Source organism: Nansenia antarctica, assembly GCF_963989245.1.
Source record: "Nansenia antarctica genome assembly, chromosome: 1".
In the NCBI taxonomy this organism is placed as follows: Eukaryota; Metazoa; Chordata; class Actinopteri; order Argentiniformes; family Microstomatidae; genus Nansenia; species Nansenia antarctica.
Genome location: NC_137674.1, coordinates 86,291,537 through 86,312,179, shown reverse-complemented (window position 1 = coordinate 86,312,179; position 20,643 = coordinate 86,291,537). Strand labels below are relative to the sequence as shown.

General features: G+C 52.2%; 1 protein-coding gene across 1 annotated transcript in view; it reads left to right on the top strand.

Annotated features, from left to right (window-relative positions):
• cntn5 (contactin 5) overlaps positions 1-20,643 on the top strand; it is a gene marked incomplete at its 5' end in the record, with an annotated part of 185,283 nt that overhangs the window by 154,375 nt on the left and 10,265 nt on the right. The window lies entirely within an intron of this gene.

Below are 20,643 nucleotides of genomic sequence, written 5' to 3'. Positions count from 1 at the left end.
ATAAAACAGTAGGATGATGAAAACCCTTCTACATTCCCGGCGGCACGGTTTGTGAAGCGATTGATGAAGTGTCTGAAATACTACCAGAGCCACCAGAGTGCTCAAACTGTCGTCTTGAACATGTCGGAAAACAAATGACACATCTGCTAGAGGATAGAATAGTGCTGGGCTATTAAAGGAGCCGTTCACACCAATCTGGTTAAATCCAGCAAGCAAGTAAAGCAAGTAAACTTCCCCCCCAAAAGGTGTTTATCCAGGCTGTCGTCTGCATGCACTGCACGTGGTCTGAACATAAGTGACAATTTCTTCTCTGGGAAGAAAAAACAACCTTTTCAACCGCCGGATGGTTTTTTCGAACCAAGCCGAGTAGGAGTCAAGATACTCGGGGACAAATATATTATACACTGTCCAAAAGTCTACGGAGACGATTAGGGGGAAAAAGCCGAGAGCGTGTCAGCTCTGGAGGTGAAGGACACCCAGGCTGATGGAGACAGCTGGGACAAAATGGAACCAGAGGAAAGGAAAGTAAACAACCCCTCTACAGCATCCCCCCCCCTCTAGACTCCAGCCTCCTACCCCCCCCCCCCCCCCCTCTAGACTCCAGCCTCCTACCCCCCCCCCCCCCCACCTCTAGACTCCAGCCTCCTACCCCCCCCCCACCTCTAGACTCCAGCCTCCTACCCCCCCCCCCCACCTCTAGACTCCAGCCTCCTACCCCCCCCCCCCCCCCACCTCTAGACTCCAGCCTCCTACCCCCCCTCCCCCCACCTCTAGACTCCAGCCTACCCCCCCCCCCACCTCTAGACTCCAGCCTCCTACCCCCCCTCCCCCCACCTCTAGACTCCAGCCTACCCCCCCCCCCCACCTCTAGACTCCAGCCTCCTACCCCCCCCCCCCCACCTCTAGACTCCAGCCTACCCCCCCCCCCCCCCCACCTCTAGACTCCAGCCTCCTACCCCCCCCCCCCCCCCACCTCTAGACTCCAGCCTCCTACCCCCCCCCCCACCTCTAGACTCCAGCCTCCAACCCCCCCCTCTAGACTCCAGCCTCCTACCCCCCCCCCCCTCTAGACTCCAGCCTCCCCCCCCCCCACCTCTAGCCTCCTACCTCCCCCCCCCCCACCTCTAGACTCCAGCCTCCTACCCCCCCCCCACCTCTAGACTCCAGCCTCCTACCCCCCCCCCACCTCTAGCCTCCTACCTCCCCCCCCCCCACCTCTAGACTCCAGCCTCCTACCCCCCCCCCACCTCTAGACTCCAGCCTCCCCCCCCCCCACCTCTAGACTCCAGCCTCCTACCCCCCCCCCCCTCTAGACTCCAGCCTCCTACCCCCCCCCCCCTCTAGACTCCAGCCTCCCCCCCCCCCACCTCTAGCCTCCTACCTCCCCCCCCCCCCACCTCTAGACTCCAGCCTCCTACCCCCCCCCCACCTCTAGACTCCAGCCTCCTACCCCCCCCCCACCTCTAGCCTCCTACCTCCCCCCCCCCCACCTCTAGACTCCAGCCTCCCCCCCCCCCCACCTCTAGACTCCAGCCTCCCCCCCCCCCACCTCTAGACTCCAGCCTCCTACCCCCCCCCCCCCACCTCTAGACTCCAGCCTCCTACCCCCCCTCCCCCCCCCCCACCTCTAGACTCCAGCCTCCTACCCCCCCCCCCCCACCTCTAGACTCCAGCCTCCTACCCCCCCCCCCCTCCCCACCTCTAGACTCCTAGACCAGCGGTTCCCAACCTTTTTGGACTCAAGGCCACTTAAAAATCAAAAAAGTATTTGCGTACCATTTTTGGGGTGTCTCATCATTACACATCAACACTACACATCAACTAGAACCATGGATTTTATTAACAATTAACACTAGAACAGCCATGAGGGGTCATTCTTTACTGTGAGTAAAGAAACATTTTATATCTTTGCACTCGATCAAATTTCAGGACCCTCCTTTCATGACCTTTCCTAGATATGTGCGTTCTACCACCCAGTATCCTTACATTTTCAACATCACATCAGGATAAGCTAGTATAAAGCTATTTTTCTGTTTTTCTGTGTAGGAAGCAAGCTAATTTACAAGCGGTGCCAACTAGTGGTCGTTGTGTGTAAATAGCAGCGTAGCATTTTAAAGAGGCTCCTCTTAACTCAGTTGTTATAGCTGATGGAGTGCAGGCAGCGTCTTACTAGTTGGAATCTATTTCAGTGATCAGTGATTTTGTTTTTTTCACCCTACCCAAGCTCACCTGTTGCCCCCAAAATGTCTCTCACATCTCTGTTTGGTCTGGGGGGCAGGGTTCCCACGAGTCCTTGAAATCCTTGAAAGTTTGTGAATTTGAGAAAAGAAAATCAAGGCCTTGAAAGTTTTTGAAAATAGACATGGGTCATTGAAAGTGCTTGAATTCCCCCCCCCCCCCCCCTCTCTCTCTCTCTCTAAAAAAAATGTAGATTATAGTAGATAAGTCACATTGCTTAACTTAACACAGTAACTTTACACATATTTCACAATATATTGTTTTGCTGTGCTGTGGTAGAGAAGGCAAGAGACCATCTAGTGTTCACACATTCAAGCCTCTCTTTTTAATTGTTGTCTGTGAGCGGACAGTTCATATTATATAAATTCTCATCTAGATCTGTCTCAAACTACGCTGTGTTGGGTCCTTGAATTTGAGGGAATTGAGTCTTGAAAGTCCTTGAAAAGTGCTTGAATCTGATGTTTCAGAAGGTGTGGGAACCCTGGGGGGGGGGGGGGGGGTGCCTAGCCTCGCATTATGAGCTTGTGGTGCAAGCTCGTTCAGTTGAATAATGGCCTCAGTGTATCGATTTTGTCTCCACCACCATCGCTTCGATAATTTCGTCTGTCCACATTGATAACAAGAAAAATTATAGTTGTCATTTCTGCTCCAAACCCTCTGTGGGTCCGGCCTTGGGCTGGTCATCACAACATCCTCCTCTAAGAGCTTATCCTTGTTGCATCACTGCCCTCCCCCTCCTGCCTGTCACACTACATATTCGGCATTTAGCAGACGCCTTATTCCAACGCGACTTACAATCGATACATTTGACTAAGTAAGTGAATCGTCTATCCACTAGTCATAGCAGGAAAAAGTATTCTATGCTCAAGCCAGGGGCCTTTGGCAGTCGTCGTGATAGAAGAAGGAAGATTTATTTTTATTTATTTATTTGACACTGGGGAAACAGTACAGGGGGTAGTAGGTGTCTCAGGAGACGCAGTGTTGGGGGGTAGTAGATGTCTCAGAAGGCACAGTGCTGGGGGGTAGTAGGTGTCTCAGGAGACACAGTGCTGGGGGGTAGTAGATGTCTCAGGAGACACAGTGCTGGGGGGTAGTAGATGTCTCCAGAGACACAGTGCTGGGGGGTAGTAGATGTCTCAGGAGACGCAGTGCTGGGGGGTAGTAGATGTCTCAGGAGGGACAGTGCTGGGGGGTAGTAGTTGTCTCAGGAGACAATGCTGGGGGGTAGTAGATGTCTCAGGAGACGCAGTGCTGGGGGGTAGTAGATGTCTCAGGAGACACAGTGCTGGGGGGTAGTAGATGTCTCAGGAGGCACAATGCTGGGGGGTAGTAGATGTCTCAGGAGACACAGTGCTGGGGTGTAGTAGATGTCTCAGGAGGCACAGCGCTGGGGGGTAGTAGGTGTCTCAGGAGACACAGTGCTGGGGGGTAGTAGATGTCTCAGGAGGAGCAGTTAAGGTGTAACCTGAAGAGATGGAGGTCTTCAGTCTCCGACTGAGATGTCTCAGGAGGCACAGTGCTGGGGGGTAGTAGGAGTCTCAGGAGACACAGTGCTGGGGGGTAGTAGATGTCTCAGGAGACACAGTGCTGGGGGGTAGTAGATGTCTCCAGAGACACAGTGCTGGGGGGTAGTAGATGTCTCAGGAGACGCAGTGCTGGGGGGTAGTAGATGTCTCAGGAGGGACAGTGCTGGGGGGTAGTAGTTGTCTCAGGAGACAATGCTGGGGGGTAGTAGATGTCTCAGGAGACGCAGTGCTGGGGGGTAGTAGATGTCTCAGGAGACACAGTGCTGGGGGGTAGTAGATGTCTCAGGAGGCACAATGCTGGGGGGTAGTAGATGTCTCAGGAGACACAGTGCTGGGGTGTAGTAGATGTCTCAGGAGGCACAGCGCTGGGGGGTAGTAGGTGTCTCAGGAGACACAGTGCTGGGGGGTAGTAGATATCTCAGGAGGAGCAGTTAAGGTGTAACCTGAAGAGATGGAGGTCTTCAGTCTCCGACGGAAGATGGGTAGTGACTAAAACCGTTTTGTGCATTTTAATGCATGAACCTGGTGGACTCCAACAATTACAACAAAAGTCATTCAAGTTATGGCTCACAAATAATAGATGTTAAATGTTCTTAAAATCCAAAACACATTGAATAAACACAAAACCATGATCATACATACACTTGACATTACTGCTGCTTTTATAGTGTCCGTGCAGGGTTCCCACGGTTCCCACGGCTATTATATAAACTCTCATCTAGATCTGTCTCAAACTATGCCATGTTGGGTCCTTGAATTTGAGGGAATTGAGTCTTGAAAGTCCTTGAAAGGTGCTTGAATCTGATGTTTCAGAAGGTGTGGGAACCCTGCCCATGGATTGTCACTCCAAACCGTTGTGACGTCTAGAAAACCGCTCCCTGATGGTTTAGTTTTACTGTGACATCAAACGTGACGAGCTGTCGTTCAGCCTAATGTAGTCTACATGTGCCATTCATTAAACACTTTCACTGTTCCTTGGGAATACCTGTCAGCCGTTTGAAGATGATTGAGCACGGTTGATGGACAATGTGTGTACGGTCTAATTAATAATAATATTGAGGACCTATACATGTGATCCTATTAGTTTACACTCAGTCACATTCACTGTCAATGAGAGATACAAGGCAATTCCATGACACACTCAAAGACTAATTACACCACTAGCCTCTAAACTTCATGTTGTTTGTCTGGTGACGTTAGATAACTGCTGCTATCTAATGTTTGTGTGGATAATAGCCTTGATTGTGTGGCTAATAGCCGAGATATGATAGTGTATGTCACACTATGGTTTAATCATATCTCTTAACGCTTTGTTTTAATCGTGTTTAAACAGGTATTTACTTGGGGTCACCTGGGAGATCACGTACAGTAATAATAATAATAATAATAATAATAACTTGGATTTCTATAGCGCCTTTCATAAAACCCAAGGACGCTTTACAATTTTAGAGGAAATGGTCAGACAGACAAAACAGAAAACAAACAAAGCAAAACAGAAACAGTGACTAGGGGCCAAAGGCCTTGGTGAACAGATGGGATTTAAGGGCTGATTTGAAGGTGTCCAGGGTCGGGGCGTTGCGGATCACTATGGGGAGAGAGTTCCAGAGGGTAGGTGCAGCCCGTCTAAAGGCTCTGTCCCCAAAGGTCCGTAGGTTGGTGCAGGGGGTGGACAGCAGGCCTATGTCTGCGGACCGCAGGTTCCGGGAAGGGGTATGCTGGGGAGGTCAGTTAGGTACTGGGGGGCGCAGGCGTGGAGGGATTTGTAGGTGAGGTGGAGGATTTTGTAGGTACAGTACAGTGCATGTTAAACTATATGGTACCAACTAGTGTTCACCTGCCTCGACGCATCTACCCTGGGCCGGCTACAAATGGTCCAACATTCAGCTGCAAGGCTGTTGACTAGGTCCAGAAAGTCATGTCATATTACTCCCATCTTAGCGTCCCTACACTGGCTCCCCATCAAATATAGAATTAAATTCAAGGTTCTGGTCATCACTTACAGAGCCCTCCATGGTCAGGCACCTGCTTACATCTGTGACCTACTGCGTCCTTACAGCCCCAGTATGTTATGCCACGGTAGTTTGGGGGCTCAAGAGCACGACACCGGAGGCAGAATACTGTGTTAACCCCATAGGGTATTTATTTACAGTGTAGAGAGGTGGAAAAACAGATATGATGAGCCCGGGGGTTTCAGCCTGGCGGGCTGGCGGTAGTGGCTGGCGTGGGCAGGCCATTCTTAGGGAAGAACTGACGATGAATGAATGAAAGTCCAGGGTAGATGTAGCCAGAGGGTTGATTGGGAGTGGAGACAGATGTGCTGGTCTGGCTGTGGCTGGATGACCATCCAATTAACGTGACAAGCTTCACCTGCGGCGGAGAGCACGCTGTGCTCGAGCTGTGGGGGCGGGGGAGGGTGTGTGTGGAGGCCCAGCCGTAACAGGACCGCCCTCCGAGCAGGAGCCTCGATAGAAGTCCCTGTGGAGGACTGGGGACATGATCTGGGACCGGGGAATCCAGCTCCGCTCCTCTGGCCCATATCCCTCCCAGTCAACCAGGTACTGGAAACCCCGGCCACAGCGACAAACTTTCAGAAGTCTCCTCACTGCCCACTGGGGGTGACCATCCACCAACTGAGGAGGGGGTGGTGCAGGGGCTGGTGGCATCAGGTCGCTGGCGACATAGGGCTTTACCCGGGAGACATGGAACACCGGGTGGATTCGACGGAGGGAGTGAGGAAGGACCAGCCGGATGGCAGCGGGGTTAATGACCCGGTCGATGGCGTAGGGGCCGATGTACCTCGAAACCATTTTCCGGGAGGAGACATTTAGGGGGAGATCAGCCGTGGAGAGCCAGACCCTCTGGCCAACCTGGTACTCAGGAGCTGGAGTGCGACGACGGTTGGCGCTCCGGGTGGTTCGGGCAGTGGCCCGAAGCAAGGCTGAGCGTACAGAGGTCCAGACCCAACGACAGCGAAGGAGGTGTGCCTGGACCGAAGGTACTGACGCTTCGCCCTCCTGAGTAGGAAGCAGGGGTGGCTGGTACCCCAAGGAGCACTTGAAGGGGGACCGGCCGGTGGCTTCATTGACCATGGCGTTCAACGAGTACTCCACCCAGGGTAGGTCCTTGCTCCAGGAGGATGGATGGAGGGAGGACATGCAGTGGAGCGCCGACTCCAGGCTCTGGTTGGCTCTCTCCGCCTGCCCATTGGTCTGTGGATGGTAGCCGGAGGAGAGGCTGACCGTGGCCCCAATCCCCAAACAGAAGGCCTGCCACACCTTGGACGTGAACTGGGGACCACGGTCGGAAACCACATCCTGGGGAAGCCCGTAAAGGCGGAAGACGTGGGTGGTGAGTAGCTCCGCCGTCTCCGCCGAGGTCGGTAGCTTTGCCAGAGCCACCAACCGCACAGACTTGGAGAAGCGGTCCACGATGGTGAGGATGACCGTGTTGCCCAGAGACGGGGGAAGGCCGGTCACAAAGTCCACGGCGAGGTGGGACCACGGTCGACCGGGCACGGGTAGAGGCTGCAGCAATCCCGATGGCGGCGGCCGGTGGGATGCCTTGCTGCGAGCGCAGGTAGGGCAGGCCGAGACGAATTCCCTGACGTTCGCGGCCATGGTGGGCCACCAGAACCGCCGGCGCAGGAAGGACAGGGTGCGTAGGGCCCCAGGGTGGCAGGCGAAGCGGCTGGCGTGGCCCCACTGCATCACCTTGGTCCTGACGGCGTCTGGGACGAAGAGGCGACCGGGGGGACCAGTCCGGGGATCTGCCTGGGTGCGCTGGGCAGCTCTGACCACCGCCTCGACTTCCAGGGTGACCACTCCAACGACCCGGGAGGATGGAATGATGGTGTCAGGAGTGGTGGGTTCCTCCTCTGCGGCATGAAGCCGATAAAGGGAGTCAGCCTTGGCGTTCAGGGAGCCCGGACGGAACGTGAGGTGGAAGTGAAACCGCCCGAGGAACAGGGCCCAGCGTGCCTGACGGGAGTTCAACCGCCTGGCCGACTTGATGTAGGTTAGGTTCTTGTGGTCCGACCAGACGGTGAAGGTGTGCTCTGCGCCCTCCAGCCAGTGCCACCACTCGTGGAACGCCTCCACCACCGCCAGCAGCTCGCGGTTCCCGATGTCGTAGTTGGCCTCGGCGGGGGTATAACGGCGGGAGTAGAAGGCGCAGGGGTGCACGGTCTGGTCATCCGACCGTTGTGAAAGCACGCCACCGACGCCCGTGTCTGAGGCGTCCACCTCCACAATGAAGGGCCTAGAGGGGTCTGGATTGATTAGGACCGGCGCCGAGGTGAAGAGCCTCTTCAGGTCACTGAAGGCAGCGCTGGCTGCGGGTGTCCACGTGAACTGGCGCAGGGGGGAGGTGAGGGCAGTGAGGGGAGCGGCTACCCGGCTGAAGTCCCGGATGAATCGCCGGTAGAAGTTGGCGAAGCCGAGAAAGGACTGCAGCTGTTTCCGGGTGGTAGGTTGGCTCCACTCGACGACGGCCCGAGTCTTCTTGGCGTCAGGGCGAGTCAACCCACCCTCCACGATGAGCCCCAGGAACTCCAAAGAGTGTGATAGGTTTGAATGATGTTTCCATAATGTTGTGGATGTTTTGAAGAGTACATTAGTACATGTACTCTATACATTTCTGTATAATTCTGTGTATCACTGTGTGAACTTTGTACAGCCTGTACTCTGGGCTCTGTGTATTACTGTGTGAACTTTGTACAGCCTGTACTCTGGGCTCTGTGTATGAACTTTTCCTCACCCATTGTCCACTCCTTATCTTCAGTCCAAGTTGGGCGTCCACTTCGATGCATAGATTGTATATGATAGGGGCCTGTATATATGCTGTAGGTGAGTGTTGTGCAATGTTGTGCAATAGCCCCCTGAGTGTTGTGCAATGTTGTGCAATAGCCCCCTGACTTAAGGCTATAGTGACATCACAGGGGACGGCCCTCCTGACCATCTAGGTGACTGATAGGATCACAAACTGCCTCCTCCTTTCCTTTCTGTATGAGAATAAAAGACTGGCTCTCAGGAGGAGAGATTAGTGTGAATCTGGGGGTCTCTCGCAGGAGAGGCCTTTAGATTCATCCTCCTTGCAAGTAAATAATAATCATGATTGAATCCGTGTCTCTTTGTTGTTTAAAGTCTACTACGGTCTGTTTGAACTAGCGATGGGTTAGCATGGCTTGCTTTACAACCAGGCTGATCAGAATATAGCATTTAACCCTACTAGAACCGAACAGAGTGAGCGTTTGAAAGAGCACTTCTCAGCCTTAATGAAAAGGCGATTCTCCAGGAGGCGCTGGAGGACTAGGCGGACATGTTGAACGTGCTCCTCAGGGTTCCTGGAGAACACCAGGATGTCATCCAGGTAGAGGACGACAAAGATGTCCAGCATGTCTCTGAGGACGTCATTCATGAGGGCTTGAAAGACGGAGGGGGCGTTAGTGAGACCAAAGGGCATGACGAGGTACTCATAGTGGCCACGGGGGGTCTTGAACGCCGTCTTCCACTCGTCCCCCTCACGAATCCGGACCAGATGGCCTCACGAATCCGGAGGTCCAGCTTTGTAAAGATGGTGGCCCCAAGGAGGGGCTCAAAGTTGGAGCTCATGAGGGGAAGAGGATAGGTATTCCGGATGGTAATGGCATTGAGCTCACGGTAGTCGATGCATGGTCTGAGGGTTCCATCCTTCTTCTTTACGATGAAAAACCCCGCTGCCACCGGGGAGTGTGATGGACGGATGAGCCCCTCAGCCAGGCAGTCGGAGATGTAGGTGTCCATGGCTGCTTTCTCCGGGGGGGCAAGGTTGTAGAGACGACTGACTGGGTGTTTGCTGCCAGGGCGGAGCTCGACGGCACAGTCGTAGGGCCGGTGAGGGGGCAGGGTGCGAGCACGCTCCTTACTGAAGGCCTCTCCTAGGTCGTGGTAGACCTCTGGGATGGAGGAGAGATCAGGGGAAGCCGGAGGCGGTCGCAGAGGCGATGAGGGGGTATGGGCGGCACGGAGGCACCGGGCGTAACAGGAGGTACTCCAGCTCAGGATGCGTCCCTCACCATAGCTGACATGGGGGATGTGGAGCTCGAGCCACGGTCGTCCCAGGATGAGCGGGGACTGGGGGGTCTTGAGGATGTAAAACCGAATCTCCTCCACATGGTTCCCGGAGACGGTCAAGGAGAGGGGTGTTGAGCGGTGGGTGAGAGGCCCCAGGTTGTGTCCATCTAGGGCTGAGACGGCAAGGGGGGTTTCTAGAGCAACAAGGGGAACGGCAGCGGAGCGGGCCAGCTGGGCATCCATAAAGTTCTCGTCTGCCCCCGAATCGATGATGGCCTCGACAGTGAGGTTATGACCCTGCCAGGAGAGGGTGACAGAGAACCTGGCTGGGCTGGTGGTTGGTGGGGAGTGAGAGACACGGCTCACCCGGAATCCCCCTTCGGGTGAGCCTACTCTTTTGGCAGGGACGGGCAGGTGTCACGGAGGTGCCCTTTCTCCCCACAGTAGAGGCACAGCCCCTGGACCCTTCTCCTCTCCTTCTCCGCCGTGGTGAGGCGGGTCCGGCCAAGCTGCATAGGCTCCTCACCAGTGGATGGGGTGCTGGTCGACTCCCGTGCAGAGGAGGGGTTGTCTGTGAGGATGGAGTCTTGGAGAAGTGGCGAGCTGGTCTGGTGGCGCCCTCTCTCTCTCCGACGCTCCCGGGAGCGCTCGTCGACATCGATGGCTAGGGCCACTAGTTCGTCCAGGGTGACGGGCTTGTCCCGAGCCTCACTCAGCCCCTGTCGGAAAGCAGATCGCAGTGCCCTGTCATTCCACCCGCTTCCGGCTGCCAGGGTGCGAAACTCAGTAGAGTAGGCCGCAGCTGTCCGGTTCCCCTGGTGGAGTGTCATCAGTCGCGCCCCGACCTCCTGTCCTGCAGTGGGGTGATCGAAAACCCTCTTGAACTCGGTGAGAAAAGCAGTATAGTCACCGAACAGGTCAGGGCGGGCGCAGAGGATGGCCTGGACCCAATACAGGGCGTCGCCGGTGGTGAGGTTGGTGATGAACGCCACATGGGCTGCCGGTGAACAGAACTGGCTGGGCTGATGTGAAAAAATTTATTCACACTGCAGGATGAATCCTCGGAACTGGGCGAAGGCTCCGTCGAAGGGGCGGGGGCTGGCTAGGTGGGGCTCCCGTGGCTGTCCAGTTAGTGGTGCCGGTAGCTGGACAGGATCTGGAAGAGCAGGGGGGGGGGGGCAGAAGCTGCGAGCGCAGCCACCTGTACCGTAAGCGCCTGGGTCGTGGTGACGAGGTGCTGCATCTGGGTGGCGCGGCGCTCCTGGTTAGCCTCCTGAGCTGCAAGGCGAGTGTTCAGGACCTGGAACGCGGTAGCTGCCTCGTGGAGGAGGCGAGCGTGTTCAGAGAGGACCTTCCCCTAGGCTTGGATAGCCGTCGGCCCGGATCCAGGGGTGGGAGATGGTGCCCGGTCCCTCGTGTCGTCTGAGCCCAATTGCATGGTCAGTTCTTCTGATATGCCACGGTAGTTTGGGGGCTCAAGAGCACGACACCGGAGGCAGAATACTGTGTTAACCCCGTAGGGTATTTATTTACAGTGTAGAGAGGTGGAAAAACAGATATGCTGAGCCCGGGGGTTTCAGCCTGGCGGGCTGGCGGTAGTGGCTGGCGTGGGCAGGCCATTCTTAGGGAAGAACTGACGATGAATGACTGAAAGTCCAGGGTAGATGTAGCCAGAGGGTTGATTGGGAGTGGAGACAGGTGTGCTGGTCTGGCTGTGGCTGGATGACCATCCAATTAACGTGACAAGCTTCACCTGCGGCGGAGAGCACGCTGTGCTCGAGCTGTGGGGGCGGGGGAGGGTGTGTGTGGAGGCCCAGCCATAACACCAGTAGGTCTCTCAGGTCCTCTGACCAGGGTTTGTTGGTTGTCCCCAGTACCAGATTAAAATAAAGGGTGATCGAGCATTCCAAACCGTGGCTCCCAAACTTTGGAATGCTCTGCCCTTGGATCTTAGATCAGCGGTCTCGGTCAAAGCATTTAAAAAACAGCTCAAGACTGTCCTGTACAGACAGGCTTTTGGCTAACCCCAAAGGTCTGTCTTTTTGTGTCTTGTTATTATTTGTTGTACACTTGTTTTTTGTTTCTTGCTCTTATTTTCACTTTACTTTTTATGTTTACCTATTTCTTTTAATCTGCTATAACTTTTGCTCTTTTATTATGTTCTTATATGTGAAGCACTTTGTGACCCCTGGTCTGGGATAGGTGCTGCAGAAATAAACTTTACTTCCTTACTTAATGCATTGTGGGATTGTTTTCACTGAATCTCAGAATTAATACTCCACAATATACAAAAATAGAAGCTGCAGCAACGCTGAGTGAATGTTACGTTTGGACTAGGCAGACCCCCCGTCAAACCCAGGGTGTTCGGGAACATCTGTTTGTGTTCTCATTCTTCAAACCGCTTGTTACAAAATGGGATCAATCTCCTACCACCTCCTACCTAAGAGGATATGAGTGTGGACTGTTTGTCAAAGGAAAGAGCAATCTTTGGCTTCCCCCTGAGTCGTGGGGCTACGTAGCGTCTGCGCAAATGAACAATGTAAATGAACAATGCTGTCGGACTTCAAACGAGGGCTGTTAGAGACATGCCGTCACCTGGGGGACGGTGAACAGATGTGGATGGTTGTTCTGCTGGTTATTTAGTACAGAGGCCCAACTGTCAACAGGAAAGTAACCTTGACATGAGAAGGGGCGGCTGTGGTGCAGGAGGTAGAGGCTGGTGGAGGTAGAGGCTGTGGTGCAGGAGGTAGAGGCTGGTGGAGGTAGAGGCTGTGGTGCAGGAGGTAGAGGCTGGTGGAGGTAGAGGCTGGTGGAGGTAGAGGCTGTGGTGCAGGAGGTAGAGGCTGTGGCTCAGGAGGTAGAGGCTGTGTCAGGAGTTAGAGGCTGGTGGAAGTAGAGGCTGTGGCGCAGGAGGTAGAGGCTGGTGGAGGTAGAGGCTGTGTCTCAGGAGGTAGAGGCTGTGGCGCAGGAGGTAGAGGCTGTGGCTCAGGAGGTAGAGGCTGGTGGAGGTAGAGGCTGTGGCTCAGGAGGTAGAGACTGGTGGAGGTAGAGGCTGTGTTTCAAGAGGTAGAGGCTGGTGGAGGTAGAGGCTGGTGGAGGTAGAGGCTGTGTTTCAGGGAGGTAGAGGCTGGTGGAGGTAGAGGCTGTGGTGCAGGAGGTAGAGGCTGGTGGAGGTAGAGGCTGTGGCTCAGGAGGTAGAGGCTGGTGGAGGTAGAGGCTGTGTCTCAGGAGGTAGAGGCTGGTGGAGGTAGAGGCTGTGTTTCAGGAGGTAGAGGCTGGTGGAGGTAGAGGCTGTGTCTCAGGAGGTAGAGGCTGTGGCTCAGGAGGTAGAGGCTAGTGGAGGTAGAGGCTGTGGCTCAGGAGGTAGAGGCTGGTGGAGGTAGAGGCTATGGCTCAGGAGGTAGAGGCTGTGGCTCAGGAGTTAGAGGCTGGTGGAGGTAGAGGCTGTGGCTCAGGAGGTAGAGGCTGGTGGAGGCTGGTAGAGGCTGGTGGAGGTAGAGGCTGTGGTGCAGGAGGTAGAGGCTGTGGCTCAGGAGGTAGAGGCTGTATCAGGAGTTAGAGGCTGGTGGAGGTAGAGGCTGTGGCGCAGGAGGTAGAGGCTGGTGGAGATAGAGGCTGGTGGAGGTAGAGGCTGTGGCTCAGGAGGTAGAGACTGGTGGAGGTAGAGGCTGGTGGAGGTAGAGGCTGTGTTTCAGGGAGGTAGAGGCTGATGGAGGTAGAGGCTGTGGTGCAGGAGGTAGATGCTGGTAGAGGCTGTGGCGCAGGAGGTAGAGGCTGGTGGAGGTAGAGGCTGGTGGAGGTAGAGGCTGGTAGAGGCTGTGTTACAGGAGGTAGAGGCTGGTGGAGGTAGAGGCTGTGTCTCAGGAGGTAGAGGCTGTGGCTCAGGAGGTAGAGGCTGGTGGAGGTAGAGGTTATGGCTCAGGAGGTAGAGGCTGGTGGAGGTAGAGGCTGTGGCTCAGGAGTTAGAGGCTGTGGTTCAGGAGGTAGAGGCTGTGGCTCAGGAGGTAGAGGCTGTGTCTCAGGAGGTAGAGGCTGTGGCTCAGGAGGTAGAGGCTGGTGGAGGTAGAGGCTGTGGCTCAGGAGTTAGAGGCTGTGGTTCAGGAGGTAGAGGCTGTGGCTCAGGAGGTAGAGGCTGTGGCTCAGGAGGTAGAGGCTGTGTCTCAGGAGGTAGAGGCTGTGGCTCAGGAGGTAGAGGCTGGTGGAGGTAGAGGTTATGGCTCAGGAGGTAGAGGCTGGTGGAGGTAGAGGCTGTGGCTCAGGAGGTAGAGGCTGTGGCTCAGGAGGTAGAGGCTGTGGCTCAGGAGGTAGAGGCTGGGGGAGGTAGAGGCTGTGGTTCAGGAGGTAGAGGCTGGTGGAGGTAGAGGCTGTGTCTCAGGAGGTAGAGCCGGCGTCTAATGATCGCAAGATCAGCAGATCGGCGGTTCGAAGCCCGGCTGGCCACGTGTCGAGGTGTCCTTGGGCAAGACACTGAAATCTCAAATTGCTCCCAGTGAGCGGCCAGTCACCTTGCTTGATACCTTGCCCATTGCACATTTTTTACAACCTCTCAAGAACCTCATTAAGAGTAGCCAGAATGTTAGCATAATTCAAATCTTAGTATCTCTGATGACAGTTTAATTACAAACCACTGTTATTGTTTTGTTCAACAAGTACTACTATGCAGAAATGTCTGTTAAACTATCTCAGTGTGTGTTCTTAATCAAATGCTATGCTAATATATTTAAACATTTCCTTTGCATTATCTGCAGTTAGCACTGTTGTTTGTTTTTAATGAAAGAAAAACCAACCGCACACATGAATAAAGAGACGTATGTCACACATTCTAATGCTTTGGTCCTCATGTCGGGATCCGATGTAATGATCTGACTTTTCTTTAGAAAATTGTGAATACCTTGCTGTGTTGTTGAAAACCAACGACACATCGCTAGTCAACTAACACAGCTTGTTTTGTGAGCCTACTAACAATGTAAAGTAGTGTTCTCGACTAGGGAGTTTGTTGTGTTGTGATTCTCAACAACGTTGAAACGTAGTTCCCTGTTTCAAAAGAAAAGTCTGAACGTTTCGATTGGTTGCCGACGATGCGGACCGAATGATCAGACTGCATCACATTATAGTATCTCTTGTTCTTCTCTGTTCGTTGTCAGTGACGCAAGAATCGGTCACTGGTCAACACACGCATCATCACTTTTTTGGGGGGGGGGTGACATCCCACAGGATCATCCACACGTTCTACTTGAGTGAAATAACTTTCCGCAGGCTCTGTCTGTCCGTGATCAATGGAGATGGATATCGAAGGAGACGAGAGAGAGCGAGAGAGAATATGGAGGGAGGCAGAGAGAGAGAGAGAGAGAGAGTATGGTAGGGTCCGGGAGGCAGAGAGAGAGAGAGTATGGAGGGAGGCAGGCAGAGAGAGAGAGAGAGAGAGAGGGAGTATGGAGGCAGAGAGAGAGAGAGAGAGATGGCAGCTCGTTTTGGCAGTCAGGGCATGTAAGTGCACGGCCGCTCTGCCTCTCCAACCATGTGTGGAGGCCTGTCGGAGCCCGGGCCGGGCTGTGCTGGCCTGCGTTATTAACCAGGATGAATGGCTAAACAATGGCTGCGGCTCCGCTCAGCCGTCTCATTAGAGTCGCTGTTTAGAGGCGAGAGGCTTTTTTTCTCTAGGAAACTATAATAGGAAACCACCGCCGCCTCCGTCACCGCTGTACAGCCCGGCAGGACCTGAAGCACAAACAGGGAGACTTAACCTTGACTCAGATCAGCACATCCATACTCTCTCTCTCTCTCTCCGCTTCCCTACCATACTCTCTGCCTCTACACAGCCATCTAGTTTCCCTCAGTCTTGTGTGTTGCACTGTGCTGTGCAGCATTCACACTATCTGTCACTGTCATTTGACCCCATTTGACCATGTGAGTAAAATAAATTGTTATACCTTTGCACTCTATCAAATTTCAGGACCCTCCTTTCATGACGTCTCCTAGATATGTGCGTTCTACCACCCAGTATCCTTACATTTTCAAAATCACATCAGGATAAGCTAGTATAAAGCTATTTTGCAGTTTTCCTGTGTAGGAAGCAGGCTAATTTACAAGACAGCCAAATAGTGGTCTTTGTGTGTAAATAGCAGCTTCCCATTGTAAAGACTATGGTCATTTGATGCCTTATGATAATAATAATAATTTATTGTTTTTATATAGTGCTTTCCCGGGGCTCAAAGACGCTGACAATATGGGGAAAACAGAAAACACAGAAACAACAGCAATGTCCAGCGGGGGGGAGAGGGGGGTGGCAGGGCTAGGGGAGATGGTTAGGGGGTAGGGGAGGTTGTATGCATGGGAGAACAGGTAGGTTTTGAGGTGGGATTTAAAAGTGGAGAGTGAGGGTGAGTCTCTGAGTGGTTGAGGGTGGGAGTTCCAGAGGCGGGGGGTGCAGCTAGTGAGAAGGCACGGTCTCCGAAAGCCTTGAGGGTGTGTCAACGTTTTGAAACCTGTGAAAATCATCGCATTCCGCCCAAAAACCAGAGCAAACAGGTGTATGTCATGCATTTAATTAAGCCTAAGATTTAATTCCGCACGCTCACATTTTAATTACATTTCTATCTCCCCTAATAAATTGCATTCGGTTCCATTAAATATGTAGCAGGTGTTGCAGGCGGCTCCCAGTATCACCTATTTAGTAGAACAGCAGACGAGCGTTGGAGCCAGTAAAACTGATCTGAGTGTGTCCCCTCATAACCTCACCACAGACTGGAGGTCTGGGCAGCTTTCGCTCTTTCTTATAAAACATTCGCTGAATAATTAGGCAATATCACACGAGAGGGAGTGCTGTTATACTGTTATATATCAGCACGGCTGTGATTCGGTCGTAGGTACGAGGCCAACACCCTCCCAACATTTAAACAGGCCCTCAAAACCCACCTCTTCAAGCTCACCTTCACCAGTTAACCCTCTCCTCCCCCTTTTATTTTTTTATTTAACCTTTATTTAAACAGGCAAACATGTAAGAACAAATTCTTATTTGCAAATGCAGCCTGACCAAAAAGCAATGGCTCTTGGGGGGGGGGGGGGGAGGGGGAGCTAGAAATAAAACAAGGTTAAGTAATACAATAAACAATAAAACAATAAAACACTGGCAAATACAGATGCATTAAAATACTAACAGTCAGAGAGAGGGGAGAGAGACGGAGGAGGTAGGGGTGAGGAAGAGCGGAGGTGAGGGATAGCGGGGGTAGTGGAGCAGGGGTACTTAAAATGAGGCAGTGATGGGTTATGGGATGGGTGAGAGACGGTGATCAACAGGTGCATTGATCGACTATGGTTCGCTGCAGGATTTGTTTGAAAGCAGTGAGTGAGGTGAGGGCGGTGAGTTTGAGGGTGTTTTGTAAGGTGTTCCAGTCGTGTGCTGCAGCGAACCGGAAAGCGCTGCGCCCGACTACGGTACGGGCTTTGGGGATGGTGAGTCGGACAAGATCACTGGATCTTAGAACGATGACGGGGCGGTGAGAGAGGTGCAGAAGGGATGAGAGGTAGAAAGGTGTTTTGCAAAGTATGGATTTGTAGATAATATGAATCCAGTGACAGAGCCGTCTGCTGTGAAGAGATGTCCAGTCTACAAGGGTGTACAGAACACAGTGGTGAGTTGTGAAAGGCGCACTAATGGCAAAACGAATGGCGGAGTGATGGAGTGTGTCGAGTTTCCTGAGGGCAGACTGAGATGCCATCCTATAGTATAGATGGTATCGCCATAGTCAAATATGGGCAGGATGGTCATCTTGACAAGGGTATGTTTGGCTGCACGGGTAAAGGAGGCCTTGTTCCGGTATAAAAAGCTTAGGCAAGCTTTGACTTTTGTCTGCAGGTGCTTTATGTCGGTGGTGAAGGAAAGGGATGAGTCCAGCCAAAGGCCAAGGTATTTGTAACAAGAGACGAACTCCAGCTCGGAACCGTCAACACAGAAGATCTTAGGGGGGCTGCTGACACGAGGTCTCCGGTCGAAAAGAATGCACTTTGTTTTTTTGGTGTTGAGGAGAAGATGGAGGCGATGAAAAGACTGCTCAATGGAGGTGAGGCTGAGTTGTAGAGTGGAAGCCGCAGAGTGGAGTGAAGGGCCTGCACAATACAAGATGGTGTCGTCAGCATAAAGATGGATCTGGGATTTGCCAGCATCTTTTGCTACATCATTGATGTAGATTGAGAACAACGTTGGTCCCAAGATGGAGCCTTGAGGCACCCCTTTAGAGATGGTGAGATGGTCTGACAAGATATTTTCAGTCTTCACTTGCTGAACTCGGTCAGTTAGATAGCTGGCAAACCAGTTGCAAGAGTTTGTCGAGAGACCAATGTTGGAGAGCCTCTGTAGAAGGATGGAATGGATGACAGAATCAAAGGCCTTAGCTAGGTCGATAAAGGCAGCGATGCAGACCTGCTTGGAGTCCAAGGAAGTGAGAATGTCATCCATAACTTTCAAGGTAGCTGTGATGCACCCGTGGCCAGGCCGGAACCCAGACTGCATGTTGGACAGGATGTTGTTTGAGGTCATGAAGTGGCTGAGCTGTTTGAGAGCCAGCTTCTCCAGGACCTTGGCCAGGCACGGCAAGATGGAGATGGGCCTGTAGCAGTTGGGGTCGGAGCTAGAGCCACCTTTAAAGAGGGGAAAGACCAGCGCGGATTTCCAGTCAGGAGGAAAGACAGACAGCTCAAAAGACATGTTGAATAGCCGTGTGATGGGAGCGGAAATGACAGGTGCAGCAGCTTTCAAAAACATGGGTTCGAGCCCATCAAGGCCAGCAGACTTGTTTGAGTCTAGCTTGGTTAGCTCCTCTAAAACCTCTGAGGTCAAGACAGGTTTAAAGGAGAAAGCGTCACAGCTGGAAGGAGGAGGAGAATGTAATTAATTAATAATTAAATAATAATTTTGCCATTTAGCAGACGCTTTTAATCCAAAGCGACTTACAATTACGAATTACAGGGACATTCCCCCTGGAGTAACTGAGGGCTAAGTGGCTTACTCAAGGGCACACTAGTAGTGGTGTGGTTTCAGGCGGGATTTGAACTCACAACCTTCCGATCACAAGTCCAACTCACTATCCACTAGACCACTACTAGAATGTGGTGAAGCAGCAATGGGGGGAGTAGCTGAGAATACATGGGCCGAGTTGACAAAGTGATGATTAAAAAGCGAAGCCATGTGAGACTTGTCAGTGACAACAGTGTCACCAAAGGTCATTGCACTAGGAAGATGAGGGGAAGTGAGTTTGTTTTCCATGGCTTTGACCGTTTTCCAAAACATCTTGGCGTCAGAGCCACAGGATGCAAATTTGTCCAAGGAGTAACTGGTTTTGGCTTTTCTGACAGCCTGAGTGCTTTTATTTCTACACTGCCTAAAGGCAAGCCAGTCAGCAGAAGACTGGGTGGAACGAGCTTTCCACCATAAGGTGTTCTTCTGGCGGATCAACTCAGCCAAGTCATGGGAAAACCAGGGGCTGAAGCGATCCTTTATCCGTGATTTTATGAGTGGGGCGTGTTTGTTGATGATCTGATTAAAAGTTATCTTAAAATAGGACCAGGCGTCATCCACAGTGGAGACTGAATTAATTCGGTCCCAGTTTTCTGCTGCAACATCGTGGAGAAAGGCCCCCAGCTCAAACTTCTTCAGAGAGCGCTTGGTTCCGATCACTGATGGTCGCTTGATTGAGGAGCCAGAGCGTATGCATGCAATGGCACAGTGATCACTCAGATCTTGACTGAAGACACCAGATTTATAATTAGAAGGGGCATTCGTAAGGATGACATCAATCAGCGTGGCAGATGAATGTGTCCTCATGTGTCCCCAGCACTACCTCAATTAGGCCCCTATACTTTCTTTTATTTAGTTTTTGCTTCTTTTTATTATTACTACTCAATCTTTTCAGTTTGTAAAGCGTCTTTGAGTGTCTAGAAAAGCGCTATATAAGTCTATTGTATTATTATTATTATTATTATTATTATTATAGTGATAGACTATGTTTTTGTCTTGTGGTTATGTGTGTATATTGTCCATTGTGATAGTCATGTGTAATGTGTGTATGTTTGATGTTTTGACACTGTATTGAACTTTTCCATCTGTACCGACAACAAATTCCACCGACCTTGGTTGTGTGGTCATTAAACGATTCATTCATTCATAAATAATTAAGCAATATCACCAGAGCTGCCAAGTCTCACGCAATCGCCGTGAGACTCACGCATTTCAACCAGTTCTCACGCTTTCACGCCGCACCTCTATTTCTCACGGCGAGAAATAACAATTGCTTTACGGGACTTTTATTTTTTTAATTCCTTGAAAGAAAGCTACCAAACATGAGTTTCGTGGCATCTTTCTGCACGCTGCACCTTAACTTGAGTCTGCAATCGAAGCGGCAGGCGAGCGCTGATGGAAGAACCTGTGTTCACGCGAGCTGCAAGAACGTAGCAAGCAGTGTTGCCAGATTGGGCTACTTTTGGTCACACTGGACGGGTGGATTCGGCAGCTTTTAGACCGGTTGGGCTGGACATTGTCAATTTCGTCTGGCAACCGTGGTAGCAAAATATGTGCATACATTACAACATCGTATCTGGTAGCCTACTGGACTGGGTTGCACCAATTTGGCGTAAGTCATTACTAAATGCAGGCATTTAGTAGTTACTAAACCCCTAGTTGTTACTAGCTAGTTTCAAACTAGTTGTTTACTAATTTCGGTTGCACCACGCCAATCTTTTGCCAATCTTAGCTAGTAAATACTCAGTTTTGGTAACTGTTTTTTGTTTCTCTACTGTAACATAACCAGGTACATTAATAATAATAATAATAATTC